This window comes from Pleurodeles waltl, chromosome 3_1 (assembly GCF_031143425.1).
Source record: "Pleurodeles waltl isolate 20211129_DDA chromosome 3_1, aPleWal1.hap1.20221129, whole genome shotgun sequence".
In the NCBI taxonomy this organism is placed as follows: Eukaryota; Metazoa; Chordata; class Amphibia; order Caudata; family Salamandridae; genus Pleurodeles; species Pleurodeles waltl.
Genome location: NC_090440.1, coordinates 198,850,716 through 198,871,544, shown reverse-complemented (window position 1 = coordinate 198,871,544; position 20,829 = coordinate 198,850,716).

The following is a 20,829-nucleotide window of genomic DNA, read 5'->3' as shown; positions in this document are numbered from 1 at the left end:
CTTCAAGTCAAGCACCGCTGAACAGGGCACCGCCGTCTCAAGCACCGCTGAACAGGGCCCTTCAAGTCAAGCACCGCTGAACAGGGCACCGCTGTGTCAAGAACCGCTGAACAGGGCCCTTCAAGACAAGCACCGCTGACCAGGGCCCTTCAAGTCAAGCACCGCTGAACAGGGCACCGCCGTGTCAAGAACCGCTGAACAGGGCCTTTCAAGCCAAGCACCGCTGAACAGGGCACCGCCGTCTCAAGCACCGCTGACCAGGGCCCTTCAAGTCAAGCACCGCTGAACAGGGCACCGCCGTCTCAAGCACTGCTCCGCTGGGCCCTTCATCTCAAGGACCGCTCCGCTGGGCCCTTCATCTCAAGCACCGCTCCGCTGGGCCCTTCATCTCGAGCACTGCTCCGCTGGGCCCTTCATCTCAAGCACCGCTCCGCTGGGCCCTTCATCTCAAGCACCGCTCCGCGGGGCCCTTCATCTCAAGCACCGCTCCGCTGGGCCCTTCATCTCAAGCACCGCTCAGCTGGGCCCTTCATCTCAAGCACCGCTCCGCTGGGCACCGCAGTCTCAAGCACCGCTGGCCCATTGGCAGAAGGGGCAGGGCCGGATCTGTGTCGGGCAGGGCTGCACGAAGCACTCTGGGCACCATGACTCCTCCAGAACCAGTGGAGTCTGTAATCCACTTGATAGACTGTGGCTTTGCACTCCCCAGGATGGTACAGTGAGCAATCCACCCACTGTAGAGACTTGTGAGACTGTGGCTTTGCACTCCCCAGGATTGAACAGTGGGCAAACCACCCACTGTAGAGACTTGTGAGACTGTGGCTTTGCACTCCCCAGGATGGAACAGTAGCCATGGAGGCCCCTTGTGGATCTGGCGTCGTGGACTCATCTGGCTGAGGTGCCCCCCCTTCCCCTCCCTCTGAGGTGCCTGTAGTTTTGATATCTGATGCCCCTGCAGTGTTCTCTCCAATGGATTTGGGTCTCCTGTGTGGGCTTTGCCCATGTGTTTCGGCCCATTGGCCCACGTACAATGGCTGATACCCAATTTGGACAAGACAATTTACATATGTATATATAGTTATAGTTGTTTGTTATATTTTTTTACTTAGCCGTACAATATACTTCAATTTTCATGATCATTTTATTTTGTCTTTGCATTCTTCCGGGGGGGTTGGGGGGTGTCACTCTGAGTTGTTGCTCTGCATTGATGTGTATGTAGTTGTGGGTGAGGGTGAGGGTGGGTGTGTCGCGTATGTGTGTGCCCGTAATCTTTTCTCCTCCCCCCCTCCCCTGTGTCGTAGGTGCAGTACTCACCGTTGTCTCCTGCGGCGGCGTTCGTGCTCCTGGTAGAGGAGCAGGTAGACAATAGCTGGTAGGATGTGTAATTCGGGTTCCATGCTGTCCAGATTCCTCGTGGAGTGTGTAGAGGTGAGCGTTTTCCGTTCGTACTGTCTGTTTCCGCTGTGTTTTTATCGGCGGGGCTCCTGCCCCGGAAAAGGTGGCGGATTGGTGGGTTGTGATAGGGTGGGCGGTACATTGTCTCCCGCCTGTCTGTTGGCGGTGACCGCTGCGCTGTTTGTTTGTCCCGCCGTGGCGGTCGGAGTGTTAAAGTGGCGGTCTCTGTTGGCGGTTCCCGCCAGGGTCAGAATTCCATTTTTTTATCCGCCTGCCTGTTGGCGGGTTGCCCGCCGCTTTAACACCGACCGCCAGGGTTGGAATGACCCCCATATTCTTTTATACATCTTTAGACTGACTCTGCATTGGGGACCCACATAAGTGAGGTGTCATTTTACTTGGGAGACTGAGGGGAACACTGGGGAGTAGGAATTTTGTGTGATCGTACAAACAAAAGTCAGGAAAATATGTTTTTTTAAGCAAATTTTGCGGTTTGCAGAGGCGTCTGGGTAAGAAAATGTGGGGGGATCCACGCAAGCCACATCTCCCTGCACTCCTTGGGGTGTCTAGTTTAAAAAAATGTTTGGGTTTGGTAGGTTTCCCTAGATGAAGGCCGCACCCAGGTCCAAAAACACAGGTGACCCCTCCCCCCCAAACACAGGTAGTTTTGTAATATATCATTTTGATGTGTCCACATACGTCTGTGATGTGCCAAACAATAAAATTGTGAAAAGAAACGCACTTAGGTTATGTGAAAAAGACCCCTCACCCACCAACCAAGTTGGTGGCATGCTTCATCATCGGGGTCCCACCTGAGACACCTACCGTGTCTCAAGTGTGCTGCGACGCCTGATTACAGCGGAGCAGGTTTTGTCATTTGTACCACACATACTGGTTGGATTTGGCACGAGGGTGAGTGATGGTTCAGTAGATCAAATTTTATTAACAAGAGATTTCACAAAAGTGAAATGCACTGGTAATAACTGAAAGACCAAAAAACTGAATCAATGACTCACAGCTCGTGAGCTGTAAAGCCACGACAAGGCACCAACCGCTTTACAGTCCATTCACACACCTTTCATACATGACATGCACAAGACCATTCACGCCGCCAGCCACGGGCCCAGCACATTACAAGACTCGCATCCACAGACAGCGACAGTCAAGGGCCCATCACTTTCATACGCCCACATACCTGATACAGCAATCACACCAGCTGATGAGTGTGTGGACTGGCGTTTGGCTGGCACCGCCAGCCAAGTGCCACCCCACCCACACCACCAGCCAAGCCCCACGCACACCGCCAGCCAAGCGCCACCCCACCCACACCGCCAGCCAAGTGCCACCCCACCCACATCGCCAGCCAAGCGCCACCCCACCCACCCACACCGCCAGCCAAGCGCCACCCCACCCACATCGCCAGCCAATCGCCACCCCACGCAAACCACCAGCCAAGCGCCGCCCCACCCCACACCGCCAGCCAAGCGCCACCCCACCCACACAACCAGCCAAGCCCCACGCACACCGCCAGCCAAGCGCCACCCCACCCACACCGCCAGCCAAGTGCCACCCTACACATACATCCCTTTTTTGTTGTTGTTTTTAAACAACAAAGAAACCACTAATCATAAATAAGTACAAAACTACAAACACAAAAGCTCTAACTGAATACATGACTAATGCCAACCGTGAAACCGAACATATAAAAATATAAAACAGCAGTTTACGCTCACAGAATTTCCCAATAATTCTTCTGTGTGTGGTAGCTCCTGAAACAGCCACCCACACAGAGCCCAGGCTTTGAAGGACAATCAGGGCAGTACATCCTAGTCTCCTTCCTGATACCTCTTCGAGCACAGACTCTACATCTCTTAGCGGGAAAGTTTTTTTTGGCCGTGGGAGGAATTTGCTCAGCAAAGTGACGATCTTTCAATCTAGCCACATCCTCCACCACTGCTTCTCTAGGAACTCTTGCCTATTCCAGCAGAACAAGGCTAGCTATGATAGACTCCTGAAATTTCACAAATGTCATCCTTGACTCTGGAGAACTATCCTTGAACACAATAAAAGCATTAAAAGTTGCCAAGTGGAACAAGTGAACCTCTAATTTCTTATACCACACATAAGACTTACGAGCGGCAGTGTAAGGTTCTAACCTCTGATCTACTCTATCAACACCACCCATGTGCTTATTATAGTCTAAGATGCACACAGGTTTGCGCACTTCGGCAACCTGACCCCAAACAGCCACAGGTGAAGTACTCTCATCATGGATGGTGCTTAACATGTATACATCTCTCTTGTCTACAAATTTCAGAGCTAGCAGCTCATCATTCCGCAAGTTTTTTACAGACAAGCTCTCTTGGATAGCCTTTCCGATTAGAGCGGATTGTGCCACAAGCAACAGTGTCCACTCTGAACAACTCCTTGAACAACCGAACTCCAGTGTAGAAGTTATCTACATATAAATGGTGACCTTTGTTAAACAGTCGTCTACCAAGTTCCCACACAATTTTCTCACTAACTCTAAAAGTGGGTGGACAACCAGGAGGGTCAATATTGGAATCCCTACCAGTGTAGACCTGGAAATTATAAACATATCCTGTACTACTTTCTGACAGCATATACAATTTAATTCCATACCGTGCCCTCTTGCTAGGAATGTACTGCCTAAAAACCAAACGACCCTTGAACAGGACCAAAGACTCATCTACAGATATTTCTTTCCCTGGAACATAGATCTCTGAAAACCGATCTACCAAATGATCAAGGACAGGTCTAATCTTAAAAAGACGGTCAGAATCAGGATGATCTTGTGGCAAGGCTAAAGCATTATCTACAAAATGCAACATCCGAAGAAGAAGCTCATACCGGTTACGACTCATGATGGCAGGAAATATAGCAGTTGCCATTAAGGGACTAGTAGACCAATATGAAGACAGCAATGGCTTCCTTATCAGCCCCATCAAAAAAGTTAAACCCAAGAACTATTTCAACTCTTCCAGATTTGTGGGAATCCACCAGCTAGCTCTAGAGTGTGGCCTAAGTCTGGCAGCGTTGTCCCTCAAAAACTGCTCTGCATTCAAATTAGTCTGCTCAACAATCTCTTCCAAAAATATATCGTCCATAAACAACTCAAAAAAGTTGACGGGCAAAAAGTTTTCCATATTAACTCGACACCCTGGAAAACCAGTAAACGCAGGCAACTGTGGCTGCTCCATGTTTGGTGCAACCCATGTGTCAGGTCTTCCAATGGGAAGCCTTTCAGCCGCTGGCTCCTGCACCATTGGCACATCACTGTCCTCCTTTAAAACAGGCCCTTCATCAGCACTGAGAGTGGCTTCATCATCAGATGATTCATCTCTGACAGAAAATTCACTTCCAGAATCCTGCACTTCCTCCTCTGCCTCAGATGCAGAGTCAGTCTCATATTCATGGTCAGAAGATGACTCAAAAAACACACTAACAACCTGCTGAGCGGTCATCCTACGGCTAGCCATGATCCTTCCTACAAAAATTAACTGGACAAATACACCACCAACAACCAGCAATGTGTAAGATAAGTAACAAAGTATAGCTTTATCACTAAGAGTTATAAACTCAAAAACTATACTGCTCACTTGCCTGAAAAAGCTTGACTCACCAGCAACTACTCTTCACAGCCACAGCAATCACCAACGATATCCCACTACAAAGAGAAAAAAAAAAAAGCAAATTAGACATAAGACAACACAATAATCATTGTGCATAAATCTAAGGACAATTTCACACACAATCCTGCATTCAGTACACCACCTACAAACATGCCATTCATGCATGGCAACAATACTCACTTGGAGTAAATTTATTTACTTACCTAAAACATGAAACTACGCAAACCGCAGGACAACTACTGCCAAAACTGTAACAAGCCACAGCAAAGTCAGCAAAAGCTTTGAACTAGAACAAAAAGGAGAAAAACTGTTATTATCATAAAAGCAAATACTTTGCCAGTTGACAAACACTCCGCCACCAACCATTTTTTAATTTTCCCTTGTGTCTAGTGTTCTCTGCTTGGGGGAAGATGGGCCTAAATAAAATAGGCCAATCCACCCCCAAGGGGGGGGGGGCAGAAATCACCCAGATTACATTGCACCCTTTGGGGGGGCACCCCCACACAAAGCGCACACACACACATATAGGCCCTCATTCCTACATTGGCGGGCGGCAGTTGCCGCCCGCCATGCGGGAACCTCCAATCTGCCACCATGCGGTCAAAAGACCGCTGGCGGCATTCCAACATTCCCGCTGGGCCAGCGGGAATGGGGGCCGCAACACAGGAGCCGGCTCCAAATGGAGCCGGCGGTGTTGCGGCGGGTGCAGTTGCACCCGTCACGCTTTTCACTGTCTGCTAAGCAGACAGTGAAAAGCCGCCCTGGGCCCTGTTAGGGGACCCCTGCACTGCCCATGCCAGTGGCATGGGCAGTGCAGGGACCCCCAGGGGCCCTAGGACACCCGTTCCCGCCAGCCTCTTCCTGGCGGTGAAAACCGCCCGAAACAGGCTGGCGGGAAGGGGGTCAGAATCCGCCGGCCCCGGCTTTACCGCCGCGGTCAGAATGGGCAAGGAAGCACCGCCAGCCTGTTGGCGGTGCTTCCATCATTCGCGGCCCTGGCGGTCTTTGACCGCCAGGGTCGGAATGACCCCCATAGTATCCCTGGCGCTATGGGGATTCTGCCCCCCTTGGGGGCAGAAAGGCCTAAAAAAAATAGGCCTATCTGCCCCCAAGGGGGTCATAACTACCCAATAATACATACGGGCCCTGGTGGCGACCCTTGCCCAAGGGGCCGCCCCCCCAACACAAAAAAAAACAACAATAAAATCCCTGGTGTCTAGTGGCTTTCTGCCCCCCTTGGGGACAGATCGGCCTAAAAATAAGGCAAATCTGCCCCCAAGGGGGGCAGAAACGGCAATATATATATTGGCCCCCCAGAGGGAGCGACCCTTGCCCAAGGGGCCACCACCCCACACAAAGCACACATACACACATATAATATCCCTGGCGCTATTGCCCTAAAAAAAAAAAAAAGGCCTATCTGCCCCCAAGGGGGGGCAGAACTACCCAATAATACATACGGGCCCTGGTGGCGACCCTTGCCCAAGGGGCCGCCCTCCCAACACAAAATAAAAACAACAATAAAATCCCTGGTGTCTAGTGGCTTTCTGCCCGGCCTAAAAATAAGGCAAATCTGCCCCCAAGGGGGGCAGAAACGGCAATAAATACGTTAGCCCCCCAGGGGGAGCGACCCTTGCCCAAGGGGCCACCACCCCACACAAAGCACACATACACACATATAATATCCCTGGCGCTATTGGGATTCTGCGCCCCTTGGGGGCAGAAAGGCCTAAAAAAAATAGGCCTATCTGCCCCCAAGGGGGGCAGAGCTGCCCAATAATACATATGGGCCCCTGGGGGCGACCCTTGCCCAAGGGGCCGCCCCCTAACACAAAGAAAAAAAAACAATAAAATCCCTGGTGTCTAGTGGCTTTCTGCCCCCCTTGGGGGCAGATTGGTCTAAAAATAAGGCCAATCTAAACGACGATAAATACATTGCCCCCCCAGGGGGAGCGACCCTTGCCCAAGGGGCCACCCCCCAACACAAAGCACACATACAAACATAATATTTCTGGCGCTAAAGGCCTAAAACAAATAGGCCTATCTGCCCCCAAAAATACATGTGGGCCCCTGGGGGCGACCCTTGCCCAAGGGGCCGCCCCCCAACACAAAAAATAAAAACCAACAATAAAATCCCTGGTGTCTAGTGGCTTTCTGCCCCCCTTGGGGGTAGATCGGCCTAAAAATAGGGCCAATGTGCCCCCAAGGGGGGCAGAAACGACGAAAAATACATTTGCCCCCAAAGGGGAGCGACCCTTGCCCAAGGGGTCGCTCCCCCACACAATAAACAAGCACACACACACACACATACACAAATCCCTGGTGTCTAGTGGGCATTTGATGCGATCGGGCAGCAGGAATGCTCAAATCGACATCGAGGGAAAGGAAAACCCTTTCCTTTCCCTCGATGCCTCTTTCAGAGGCATCCCCCCCCGCACGAAGGTGAAAAACTCACCTTCTCCCTTAGATGCGCTGGAAGAAAATGGCTTCCAGCGCGTCTTTCCCCCTTTCATGAAATCAGCGCGCGATCGCGCGCTGACGTCATGGGGGGGTGGGGGTGAAAGGGGAAGGGATTCCCCTTTCAGCCCTTGCCTGGGGGGGTGTGGGGGCGGCCCTCGGGGGAAGCCCCAGCGCTTCCCCCGACTGCCAGTCCCAGGACGTAATGGTTACGTCCATGGCGCCACACTGGCGCTGCCATGGACGTAACCATTATGTCCGTGGCGGGGAAGGGGTTAAATAACATGCTGGGGCATTGATTTACTTTCTCCTTTTTTCTTTATGTGTTACACTCGATATATTTTACTGCTGATTCGTTATTTTAGTGTTAAGTCACTTATGCATCTGTGTCCATAGTTTTTGGCATAATGCTAATTGGATATTAATAAGTCATGTTTATTGGATATTGACACGGGTTCTTTTCATCCTTTACCCGCACTTCTACTATCTGGGAGGAATTTTGGTAACGTTTGCCTGTCCCTCCTTTTGTTTTGTATTTCGCGATAGGTCTAACGTACTCATTTGTGAAGGTCGTATAGTGGTATTTGCATTTAGGACTAAGTTCTCTTTTTTCTTCTTACCTAATTTTGGTATGGGGGCTCCCAAATTGCTTGTATTTCTTTATCTTCCATTTTAGGCTTATCATGGTCACTTGGAACATTTATGATTCAAGAAGGACGTTTTTGACAGAGTTCACATATCATTTATCATAGAGGCACTTTTTAGTCTTATACATAAAATATTATTGTATGATACATCTTATCGGATTCTCATATATATGGGGTATGTTTTTTTGTTATAAATTCTATCTTCACGTCACTTCCTACTTCATCTTCTACACCCATGTACTTGTATGGCGTATGTCTCTGGAGTGGGTCTCATTTTGTACGTACTTTACTGGTCTGTTTGTTGGTGTGCTCTAGTTGGATATTAATATGCCTTCAGGATTATGCTGTGTTAGTATTCCGTGTTCCCACATTTAATTGCAGCAGCCGCGTGTTTAAGAGGAGGGCTTTGGGCACCGGCACGTTTTTATTTGCAAATTAAGCACTGTAAGAGACAGCTCTCCATGTAGCCCAATGGGTTATCCTAGGTTAAGATTGGCAATGCTTGTAATGTCTTTGGCCATGTGATTGTTGTGTAATCCATAGAGAAATGTTCCAGAAATGGGAACAACACTAAATAAGGCATATTCCAAGCCCCTGAAAGTATAGGTGATCTTTCTCTTCCTAGGACATACCACAGTTTAAATGACCAGATCTAAATATGGGGTACAGGAGATGGTCCCAATTTGGCCTACAGGGTCTGTTTGGCAGACAACTATAACAAATTATACAATGATGGTTGAGGCAAGACTTATTGCACCTAAAACACTAGTGGAAGCAAAATGATTCACTAGACCAAATCCTGGGGCACAAGTCTGGGAAACCAGCCACAATGTGCTCCCACTTGGACTTACTCTCTAAGTTATATAAAAAAATGAATCAAACCAGACTCATTAAAGTCACAGCAACATCTGTGATTTAAGCCACATATCAGAACAAATATTTTCATATAATTCCAAAAGTCTTCCAAGTAGTTGCTAAGATATATTCTCTTAATTCATCTTCTTCTTAAACCCTTCATTTTGACTGTAGCCAACATGTTTTGTCCCACAAAGGACTTCTTCAGGGCTGATTCTAATGTCCCTTCTGGTCATCGGTCCTATAGAACCCCTCGTCCTTATGGTAAGGCATCCGTTAAGTTTTAGACTTTGCTAGTCCCACCTCATTATGGTCCTGTGAATCCAGGTCATTCACCTACATCGTTCAATGCAGTGTTCACAAGCCTTCACAAGGGTCTTCAATCAGCAGGACCCCAATACCAGCAATTTAAATTTCCTCTTTATCTTCCCTCTTGTAGTTTGAGATCGGCTGATGCTCTCCTTTTGTTGGTCCATAGAATTAATCAGACATGGATGTGAAGCTCAACATTTTCAGGGGCAGCTGCCATGCTGTGGAACTCCCCACCCCTGAACCTAAGACTGCAAGACGCTTTGCCTTGGCACCATAATTATTTAAAGATCTGGCTTTTAGCCAAGTAAAGAGGTTTCTCCCGTTCTGTCAGTTCACCTAGAGAACGCCAGGACATTGTTTAGTATTTATTGCACCGTATAAAGGGCTAGTACAATACAGTGCATTACATATTAGAGGACCTATCCTACGTAGTGAGCCAAGGAACTTTCCATGGGGTCTTCTTGCCAACGAACAGCCTGTAAACCACCAATAATGTTCTATCATCATTTTGGACCACTGAAAGAAATATCAAAGATGTGATGCTTTTTAGGATATGTTGAAACTGCAGATGCCTCTGTATTATTTTCCAAATGGATGAACACAAGTTTGCTGATCCCCTTAATGATCTCCCTCATTCTATGAAATCTTTGCATGTGCATGGGATGTGCAATAATTTTTCTGGGTTCGCATGAACCAACAAGCCTTGAAATAAAAACTGGACTTTAGACAACACTATCATATTTATTACTCAAATCTGTTTGCTGATCATTTTCATACTTACGACACACATGCAAAAAATTATACTACTTACACACGGAAAACACAGTATCCTCTTAGAGGAAGTAAAGAACCTCTCCACCCCATCCCTTAGTCACTTCAAATACCTTTAAATACACCTATACCATTCATGGAATTAATGATGTAAGGGCCCTCTCTCCCAATGTATAGACTGTCTCATAGTTACTAAATATTTGTAAAGCTTGCAGTTTGGTGGGTTCAAAGCAGTTGTATTCGATTCTGGACAAATAGGTGATCAGTAGGGAACAGATTTTTTAGGCTTTTTCTCTGTATGGTTAAGGTTGTGTCACAGTTTCTTATAGGCTGAAAGTTGTCAAAGCTTCCCAAACCACTAAGTTATATCAGGAGATGTTTTTCCCTCCAGAATAGAGCTATTAACATTCTACTGACATCCAGCAACTTCTTTTGAAAGCTTTATCAATGTGATATATCATCTCAAAGTCACCCTGGGATATATCTAGAAGTATCAGGCGAGGCTCTGCCAGTATCACGAATCCTAATGTCCCTTTCAGTTTACACAGTACCTGTTTCCAAAAGACTTTGAGAGTAGGACAGTCCAAGTGAAACTGTGCCTCTTCCTTTCACATACCTCTAGCACTTTTCAGAGATAGTTGGGTACATCTGATGTAACCTTTCAGGTATCGTATACCAGTGCTAAGGCGTTTTACATAGTGAGTCTCTACGGGGTAAGACTTTTGTGTACACCTTCCTAATCTTTCTCTGAAATTTCTCTGTTCAAGATCAGAGCCCATTTTTTTCTGGTATCCCCATGGGATTCCAATCTCTTCCTTTAGAATTTTGTAGATGCCTGCGCTCCTGCTTGGGTGCCCAAAGTTCGTGTATTACTTCTAATTTATAGGCCCTCATTATGAGTCTGGTGGTCCATGGACCGCCAGACTCGCGATGGTGGTCTTACCTCCGCGAGGCTGGCGGTAAAGACCGCCATAATATGACTTTGGCAAAACATTGCCCATGCCGCCAGGGCGGTCGGACCGCCGGGACACAGGTGAGCACTTCTGGCCCGGCGGTAGCGATAATATCACCATCGGTATTACGACTCGGCAGACCGCCAGCATTTTCGTGGCAGTTGAATCTCCATTCCTGTTGTCAGCAGACACACACCCAGAGGGCCACACACCTACATTCACGCACCCCCACTCACCCATGCATTCACTTACATACACCCCCACATACTCGCACCCAAACACAAACTCAGATACACCATTTCACTCGCACACACGCACTCAAATAGATCCCCTCTCTCCCTTCCACATTCACACAAACATACATGCACGCACACAACATCCCCCTGCTTACAAGCACTCACAAATGCACACACAGACACCCCCTCCCCATTCATACACACATTCAGACACCACACACATCCATACTAAGACCCTCACCCGCTCTCACACTGACATGCACACATCCCCACTCACATATACGCACCCCCCTCCGCATTCATGCACACCCCCACCCCCTCCACGTGCACATACATTCACACACCCCCATCTGCACACTTCCATACAAACAGCCCCATCTGATCTCACCACTCACTTACAGACTTGCACACAAACCCCCACTCGCATTCATCCCAATTCACACACCTACTCACTCACACCCTAACACTTCCTCTCCCCTCCGCATACATGCAGACACCCCATCCACACACATGCAGACACCCCCCCAACTGCACGCATAAATTCAGGCACACCCACTTGCTTGCTCACAAACATGCACTCAGACACCCTAATTTGCACTCAAACATGCACTCAAACAGATACCCCACCCCTCTGCATGCAAACACAAACACACTCACACCCCCTTCCCCTCTGCGTCCCTTCCGAAACACACACTTTCCACATCCACATCCTTACACACACGCACTCATGCGCACCCTTATCAATTAACATATACATACACGCACACACACACACCCTTTCGGATGGTCCACCAACCTGTCTCGGTGAGGTGGTCGTCCAGGAGGGGAGGGGTCTCGGCATTTCCACCACCAGCACTGCACGGCCGTTCAAGAAACCGCCATGCCATATCATAACATGGCGGGTGGAGTCCTGTTGGTGTGGCATTGCTGGCGGTGGAAATGCCTCTCTTCTGCCATTGGCCAGGCCGACAGTGTAAGATTTACGCCTGTAAACAGGCAGAAATCTGACATAACTCGTAATGCAGCAGTCTTCAGGCCGCCAACACTGGCGGTCTTCTGGCATCCGTGGCTACTGCGGTCTTGTGAAAATACAGCTGAAGTCGTAATTGGGGCCATAGTGTCTTAATTATAAATACTGCAGGCTATATCTCTCTAAAAATACAGGAGCCACCTTTATTGCCTTTAAACAACTTTATCTCACCTTGCCTGAGAATAGGACTTAGCATTCCTCTTCTTCCCAACGTATAAAGGCTTCATCTTGAAGTGTCAGTGTGAAAGATGGCTTTTTATGGATTGAAGTGCTGGGGAATGGATATATTGCTACATTCCTCCTTCTCGTGACTTCATCCCAGATCTCCAGGATTGTTTTCATAGGAAAGGATCAATACAAATTGAAGATGCACTCAGATCTGAGGTCTTCCAATGACTGCCCTATCCATAGGTTTCAATTTTTCTCTTTTTTCTGTAAGGTCCAGTAAATGAAAGCCCTCAGATGAGTTGCTCTATAATAGAACACGATATTAGGACAAGGCAACCCACTCTTTTCTCTAGGTGCTTTTTAGACTTTCGCACTAACACTAACTATTGTACGTGGCCAGATAAAGAAAAGTAAATTGCCCTGTAGACCCTTAAATTTATTTTCTGGAATAACAACGGGGATAATATTAAAAAAAGTTACAAAAGGTGAGGTAGAACGTTTATCCTAAGACCAGGAGCGCCCTCCAGCCATGAAATATATAATGAATTCTATCTGGCCAAGTCTCAATTATTTATTTAACTATGGCCTATGGGCCTTACGCCATCCTTACTGGTTCATTGTAGGCTATAGTTTTAATTGAGGTGTTAGCCTAACTAAACGGGCATGAGTGCCTATTCTGATGCATCCCCTAACTTGTGAGGGTTAGGTTGAGCATTTATCACTTCTACTGGTTAAATTGAATCCTGATAGTCTGTCAAAGCCATTCGCCCATGGGTAGGGAAGTCTCTGGATCATGTTTATGGATTTGAATCATAGGATGTTCTACAATTAGATCATAGAGAAGTGGGGAAATGGGGCATCCTTGCTCAATCTCCTTTTGAAGAGCAAAGAAGCGCGCTGCCAAACCATTTCCCCAAATCTTAGCTGCTGGATTCCTTTAGTTTGCAATGATCCACTCGCTCATCTTTGGGCCCAAACTTATCTCTCTTAGGTTGTCTGGCAGATACTGACAGTATACTCTATCAAAAGGCTTTTCAGTGTCAAGCCTCAGTAGCGCGGCCAGAATCTTTCTACAGGAGGCCTTTTCAAAGAGATGTGTCACTTTCTTTACATTCTCTTCACAGTGTCTGTGTGGGTTTGGGGTTCCCTGCAACTTTTGCACTTCAAAACTTTCAACAGAACGCCGTCAAATTGATCCTTCAGAGACATGTCAGTTTCATGAGGCAATTTGTCTCCGAGATAAGCCACACTGCAAAACATTATAAATACATTTATTTAAGTAAAAGGGCCCCATCAATAACTGAAGTCTGAATCAGGTTAATAAATTGAAAGATTTATTACAAAAAATTCCGAAGATTTGTGATAGAGAATCACCATGAAGTCCTTGCCATGAAGGCTCTCAGCAAAATGGCATAGAGAATAAAATGCAAAATAAAAAAAAATTGAAGGTCCACATGAGCAGAAAAATCAATAGAGAAACAAACCAGAAACATGAATAACAGCAAACTAGTATGAATTAATAGGGCAGAATGAGCTAGCAGAACAGCAATGGCAATAAACAAACATAACACTACTTGACTGTGTGTTGTAAAATAATGATAGTGAAATATGCAGGGAGAAGGCATTCATTTTGTAAAACAAGGCTGCCAGGCCAAATTGAGACCTGGTTAACAAGGGTTGGAAAAACACACTTTTACATGTCATAGGAAATTTGTTTAAAAAACAATAGCTCAATATCAGCGTGTACAAAAAACGAATTTTGTACATTGTTGAGGAGGCACAAAAATCTTTAACATCTGCCTTTTATAAAGCCTACTTGATATGCTTTAATCATATAAGACATCAGCTTAGCTAGCCTGTTTGTTAGAATCTTGGAAAACATTTTGGGCCCGATTTAGATCTTGGTGGAGGGGTTACTCAATCGCAATGGTGACGGATATTCTGTCTGACGAAATTTAAATACCATTGTTTTCAATGTTATTTAGATTTCCGCTGATAGGATATCCATCACCGTTGCAACAAAATAACCCCACTACCGAGATCTAAATCAGGCCCTTTAACATCCACTTGAGTAGCGCTGTCATGAAATTCAGTGAAGATCTTGAAAACAGATCTAGGAGATCTGTGTTCTTTCCCAACTGCTCTGTTGTTCACCTGGAATGGCATTCATAGAGTAATAAGTGACCTAAGAAGAAATTAGGGCTTCCAAACTCTTTAGGTTTAGGACCGCATCTCTGGTCTTCCACCCGCTGGCCCTATTATGAGTTTACTGCTGGGCCAGCAGGCGGAAACAGCATTTCCACCTGCTGGCCCAGAGGGAAACTACCCAAAACATTGACGCCGACTCATAATCAAGCCGGCGGCAATGTTGCGGTGCATCAGGTGTGACATCACCCATCATGATTTTCACTTTTCAGGCAGTGAAAAGCACAACAGGAATATCCATGGGGGCCCCTGCACTGCCCATGCCGAGTGCATGGGCTGTACAGGGGTCCCCATGGGGCACCTGGTGCCCCGTCTCCGCCAGCCTTTGCATGGCAGTGGAACCGCCATGCAAAAGCTGGGAGACACAGGAGTTGTAATGCCCAGGGCAGCGTTGCTTGCAGTGCAGCCCTGGTAGATTAAGACTGCCGGCACCGCCGACCCGTCAGCTGGCCAAAACATGGCAGTGCTGGCGGTCGGACCTAGTACCGCCAGACTCATAATCAGGGCCTGAATGTTTTGAAACCAGAACTCAAAAGGTCACAAGGAAAATACAAAAGTGAAGTGGCAGACTAAAGGATGTCTGGAATCCTGCAGTTCATGCTCTCTGGCAATTGTGTCCAGTGGTGTTGCTGGGATGCTGTCACATTTCTCAGCCACCATAATACCTGCTTTCTTTGGGGCACCCCTGGAGATTGTGGCAGATGGCCCAGTAGTGGTTGAGGGGTGAGGGAGGGAAAAGTCACAGGGTAACACATATCAGCATTTCCAGGGCATGGTGCAAAGACCCTGGAGGAGACAGAATATTTTGGAGAAGGAAGACATTCTGGAAGGAGCCAGAAAGTTCTGGGTCAGTAAGAGCTAGTAAGATTTAAGCACCAGTCACAGGAAATCCAGTTGCATAGTTTTCACCGATTGAGTTCCCTGCAACCTTTTTGTTTTCTTCACTTTTAGTTTAATTTGGCTGATTAGGGCAGCTCAGGATAACTCTGTCCTCCATGGGCACTGAGCTTTTCTGGCTACCTTTCCGGAATTCCTGCTCCATCGTCAAACACTCCTAGTCATTCTGGAATATCTACTGTTGGAGGTGGACCCTGGCATTCTGAAGTAAAAAGGAGGTATTGTTTGAACGTTGATTTTCTAAACTTCTAACAACAGATCTCTTTTAGCACAACTCCTTGGGCGCACAGAGAACGCAGATGCTTTCAGCCCTCTGCACGCTTGCTCGGTTTCCTGGGTTTCAGTCTGCAAATTATGTGATAGTGTTACTGACACTACTGTGCCATTGGCAGGATAGTGACACCGCCTGCATCTGAGCGGGAGAATCTCTGGCGAGTTAACCACCAAAGCACGCAAGCTGACAACATTTTAAGCCAGCCACACATTATTTATAAAGACTAGGACAAAAAAGTAGAAACAGAGTAAATATATTACCAGACAGGAATCAAAGCATTACTTGTTTATCATGTCCTTATCCCAGTCCTTGTGTCATCAAAAGAGGATATATCAAAGGAGATAAGACCATCATTGATCATCCTTAATGGGAGCCAGCCAGAAAGAGTAACATCCAGATAAATAGGAAGAAGGACCAAACCAGGTAGGATACCAAAGCCCCAAGTGCCAATGCCAAAGCAAACCAACAAACTATATAATCCCAAAACGTAGTTGGCAAAACCCATACTCCGAGAGGGGCAGGGTTCAAAATTAAGAGACACCTGGAATAGTGACCCACAAGAAGCAAAAAGAGCACCATGAAAACCAAAGAGAGTAGCACTAACTCACAGCCAGTGATGCAGAAAAAGCAGAAGATTGCAAAAGGCGAAAAGCATTGAGACCCTCCTACAAAGAAAGCAGCCCATAAAGAGAATGCCACCTATACCCAGGACTAGGAGGGAGGCAGTGTAACGTCTGCCTCACCCTGGGTAGCCGCCAACCACTATGCCACACATGGAGATGGGTTTTACATGTATTTATTCATCTGCATGTAATCACAAACTCAACATTCTAAACCTGCATTCACCGCATCACGCTCTACACATACATCACAGTTCTACGGAGTCCATCAGGAGCCAAAACAGTTCTGTCATTAATGACTCATAGGACACTACATCTCCTCCTCTCTTAAATAAAAAAATACATTTTTTACAAATACATATACAAAATCATAGTTATTCTATGAGCTTTTGTGGCACTCTGAGTACTTGTCCTGGTTTGTGTCTTTGGAAACTGGAAGCTGGTATTAGAAGTGTTCATGATCTGTATTGGTGATGCAGGAGCAACAGCAGAGAGGGTTTTTTCAATTGTTCTTTCAGAACCAGTCTCTATGTTGACAGCAGTATCTGACAAGTGGTGAGCTACATATAGGAAATGCAAGGAATCTCGTGTAATGGACTTCCCAGGATGCTGTGCAGGTATTATGGGGGTCATTACAACATTGGCGGTAAAAGGCGCTTACCGCCGTGCAGAAGACCGCCAATACACCGCCGCGGCGAGGGAGACCGCCACAGCTATTATGACACACATCACGGAATACGCCGAAATTCTGACACCCACACAAGTCCGCCACACCAAAGGTCAGCGATAAATATGTGTAAACAAATCCTCCACCTCCACGCCAACAGAAACACGCCCATGCTATTACGACACACGAATCCACGCGGTGGTCTTTCAACCGCGGTATTCCATTGGCGGTACACACCGCCGCGCTCAAAATACACACACAGCTCCAAAACACTGCCACGTTGGACAATTCCAAATACACACACCTGATACACATACACACACCACTCCCACACACCCAACACTATATAAAACACACACCCACATCACCCACAAACCCCTACGACCACAAATTAGAGACGAAGGCCAGAGAGAGACAGCACAGAATAGATAACACCATCACACAGAGGCACACTACACCATCACCCACACAACATCCATCCACCTCACGACAGCCTCCAGTACCTGCACCTGCACCCAAAACAGCTAAAGTGACACCTCCTACAACCACCTCCTCTTCCTCCACTCTCAGAGCCCCTCCAGCTACCCATCCCAGTGTACGTCAGAAACTGTCCCTATGTCAAATTGACCTTTTCGCCCCCCCCTCCAATTCATCAGTTCCGTCGTAGCGCCTCAGCCAAAAAGCCTCAAGTACCAGTGGTGCGTGTACCAGGTTTTTGGAGTGCCCCGTCCACCAGGACAGGCAGTAGGACCCGGAGCCAAGGCACTGTCAGCCCACCCCCTGTAAAGGCTCCGAAATTGGAGAGTAGACGACGGGACCATGTCAAGACTCCTGGTGGGACACACAGTGAAATGGGATCCAAGGGGATTGGTGAGTCATCTGTAACTCAAAAGAAGGTGGGGAAGGTCCCGAGGAAGTCTCCCCAACCTGTTGTGAGTGTCACGGAGGAGAAGTGCGCCATCATTTCCGGCGGTCCAGACACAACCGCCAGCACCGTCGTCACTGGTCCAGAGACCACCGCCAGAGTCATAGCCCAGGAGGGCCCAAGTATCGTTACTGGTCAGGAGACCAACGCCGGAGTCACAGCCCAGGAGGGCCCAAGTATCGTTACTGGTCAGGAGACCACCGCCACCGCCAGAGTCACAGCCCAGGAGGGCCCAAGTATCGTTACTGGTCAGGAGACCACCGCCACCGCCGGAGTCACAGCCCAGGAGGGCCCAAGTATCGTTACTGGTCAGGAGACCACCGCCACCGCCGGAGTCACAGCCCAGGAGGGCTCAAGTATCGTAACTGGTCAGGAGACCACCGCCAGAGTCATAGCCCAGGAGGGCCCAAGTATCGTTACTGGTCAGGTGACCACCGCCAGAGTCATAGCCCAGGAGGGCCCAAGTATCGTTACTGGTCAGGAGACCACCGCCACCGCCGGAGTCACAGCCCAGGAGGGTCCAGAATCCCACAGCCCCGCTGGGCAATGATGGAACGTCAAGCCACACACCAGCATCCAGTTTGGAGTTCGTCATGCCACACACCAATGTCCAGTGTGGAGTTCGTCATGCCACACACCAATGTCCAGTGTGGAGTTCGTCATGCCACACACCAATGTCCAGTGTGGAGTTCGTCATGCCACACACCAATGTCCAGTGTGGAGATCGTCATGCCACACACCAATGTCCATTGTGGAGATCGTGATGCCACACACCAATGTCCATTGTGGAGATCGTAATGCCACACACCAATGTCCATTGTGGAGATCGTCATGCCACACACCAATGTCCATTGTGGAGATCGTAATGCCACACACCAATGTCCATTGTGGAGATCGTAATGCCACACACCAATATCCGTACCAGAACCGCCATGGCAAAGCACCGCTGAACAAGGCCAAGACCGCCATGGTGAAGACCGCTGAACAGGGCAAAGACTGCCGTGGCAAAGCACCGCTGAACAGGGCAAAGACCGCCATGGCAAAGCACCGCTGAACAAGGCCAAGACCGCCATGGTGAAGACCGCTGAACAGGGCAAAGACCGCCATGGTGAAGACCGCTGAACAGGGCAAAGACCGCCATGGCAAAGCACCGCTGAACAAGGCCAAGACCGCCATGGTGAAGACCGCTGAACAGGGCAAAGACCGCCATGGTGAAGACCGCTGAACAGGGCAAAGACCGCCATGGCAAAGCACCGCTGAACAAGGCCAAGACCGCCATGGTGAAGACCGCTGAACAGGGCAAAGACCGCCATGGTGAAGACCGCTGAACAGGGCGAAGACCGCCATGGCAAAGCACCGCTGAACAAGCCCAAGACTGCCATGGTGAAGACCGCTGAACAGGGTAAAGACCGTGTGGGTATGAATAGTCCGGCACATCAGGCATTGTTTTCCCATGTGCAGCTGGGACTGTGACAGGACATGTACTTTCACGGGGAGACTCATCCAGTCTGGGCACCAGTCCCACCCAGTACCAGTAGAGAACTGCATCTACTTGCGAAGATGTGTCTTTGCACTCCCCAGGATGGCACAGTGGGCAACCCACCCTTTGAAGTGACTTGAGAGACTGTGGCTTTGCACTCCCCAGGATACATCAATGGGCATGGAGCCCCGTCGTGGATCTGGCTTCGCATTCATGTGGCTGAGGTGCACCCACTTCCTTTCCCCCTGAGGTGCCTGTAGTGTTTCTATCTGATGCCCCGGCAGTGTTCTCTCGGATTTTGGTCAGGTATCTATTGTGGGCGTCGCCCATGCATTTTTGGACTGTTGATGCACGGACATTGTTGTGTACATATCTGCACTACTTCTTGTATTGTACATATATTTTTGACAGATTTCGTGATATATATATCCGTATATTTTTTAATGAGTAGTATATTGGCACAATACAAAGTTTGACCGCTATTTGCTTTGTCTTTGCATTCTTCCGGGGGGATTGTGGGTTGTTACTGTGATTTTTGTGAATGCATTGGTGTGTATGTTGTAATATGCGAGGGTGGGGGTGTTTGGTGGGTGTCCCCGTAACTTTTGCCTCCCCCCTCCCCGTGTCGTAGGTGCTGTACTCACCGGTATGTTCTGCGCCTACATCGCTGTTGGTCGTAGATGAGCAGGAATGCAAGGGCAGGGAGTATTTGTAGTTCCGGATCCATGGTGTCCTCGTTCCTCGTGGGATCTGTTGAGGTGAGCGTTTTCCCATTGAAATGGCTGTTTCCGCCGTGTTTTTATCCATGGTGAATCCACCCCGGAAAAGGTGGCGGATTGGTGTGTTGTGATAGTGTGGGCGGAACATTGTCTTCCGCCTGTCTTCCGCGGTGACCGCTGCACTGTTTGTCTGTACCGCCGTGGCGGGCGGTGTGTTAAAGTGGCTGTCTTAGTTGGCGGTTTCCGCCAGGGTCGTAATTCCCTTTTTTTGTCTGCCGGCCTGTTTGCGGTATTACCGCAGCTTTAACACCGTCCGCCAGGGTTGTAATGACCACCTATGTGTCCTTTGCTGGTTACGACATGGAATAGCTGAGCATCTAATACAAATCAGACTTACGCTTTCTCGACTTACTAGCATTCGATCTCCTCTGGTGAAACCAATGTATTTTGCATGTTGTGGTTTGTCTGTATATGCCTTCATTTTCCTTTAACGATCCAAGGCTTTGGTACCGGTTTCTTCCTCAGTACTTGACCTTCTGTTGATCCATTGATGTAAGTCGGTTGT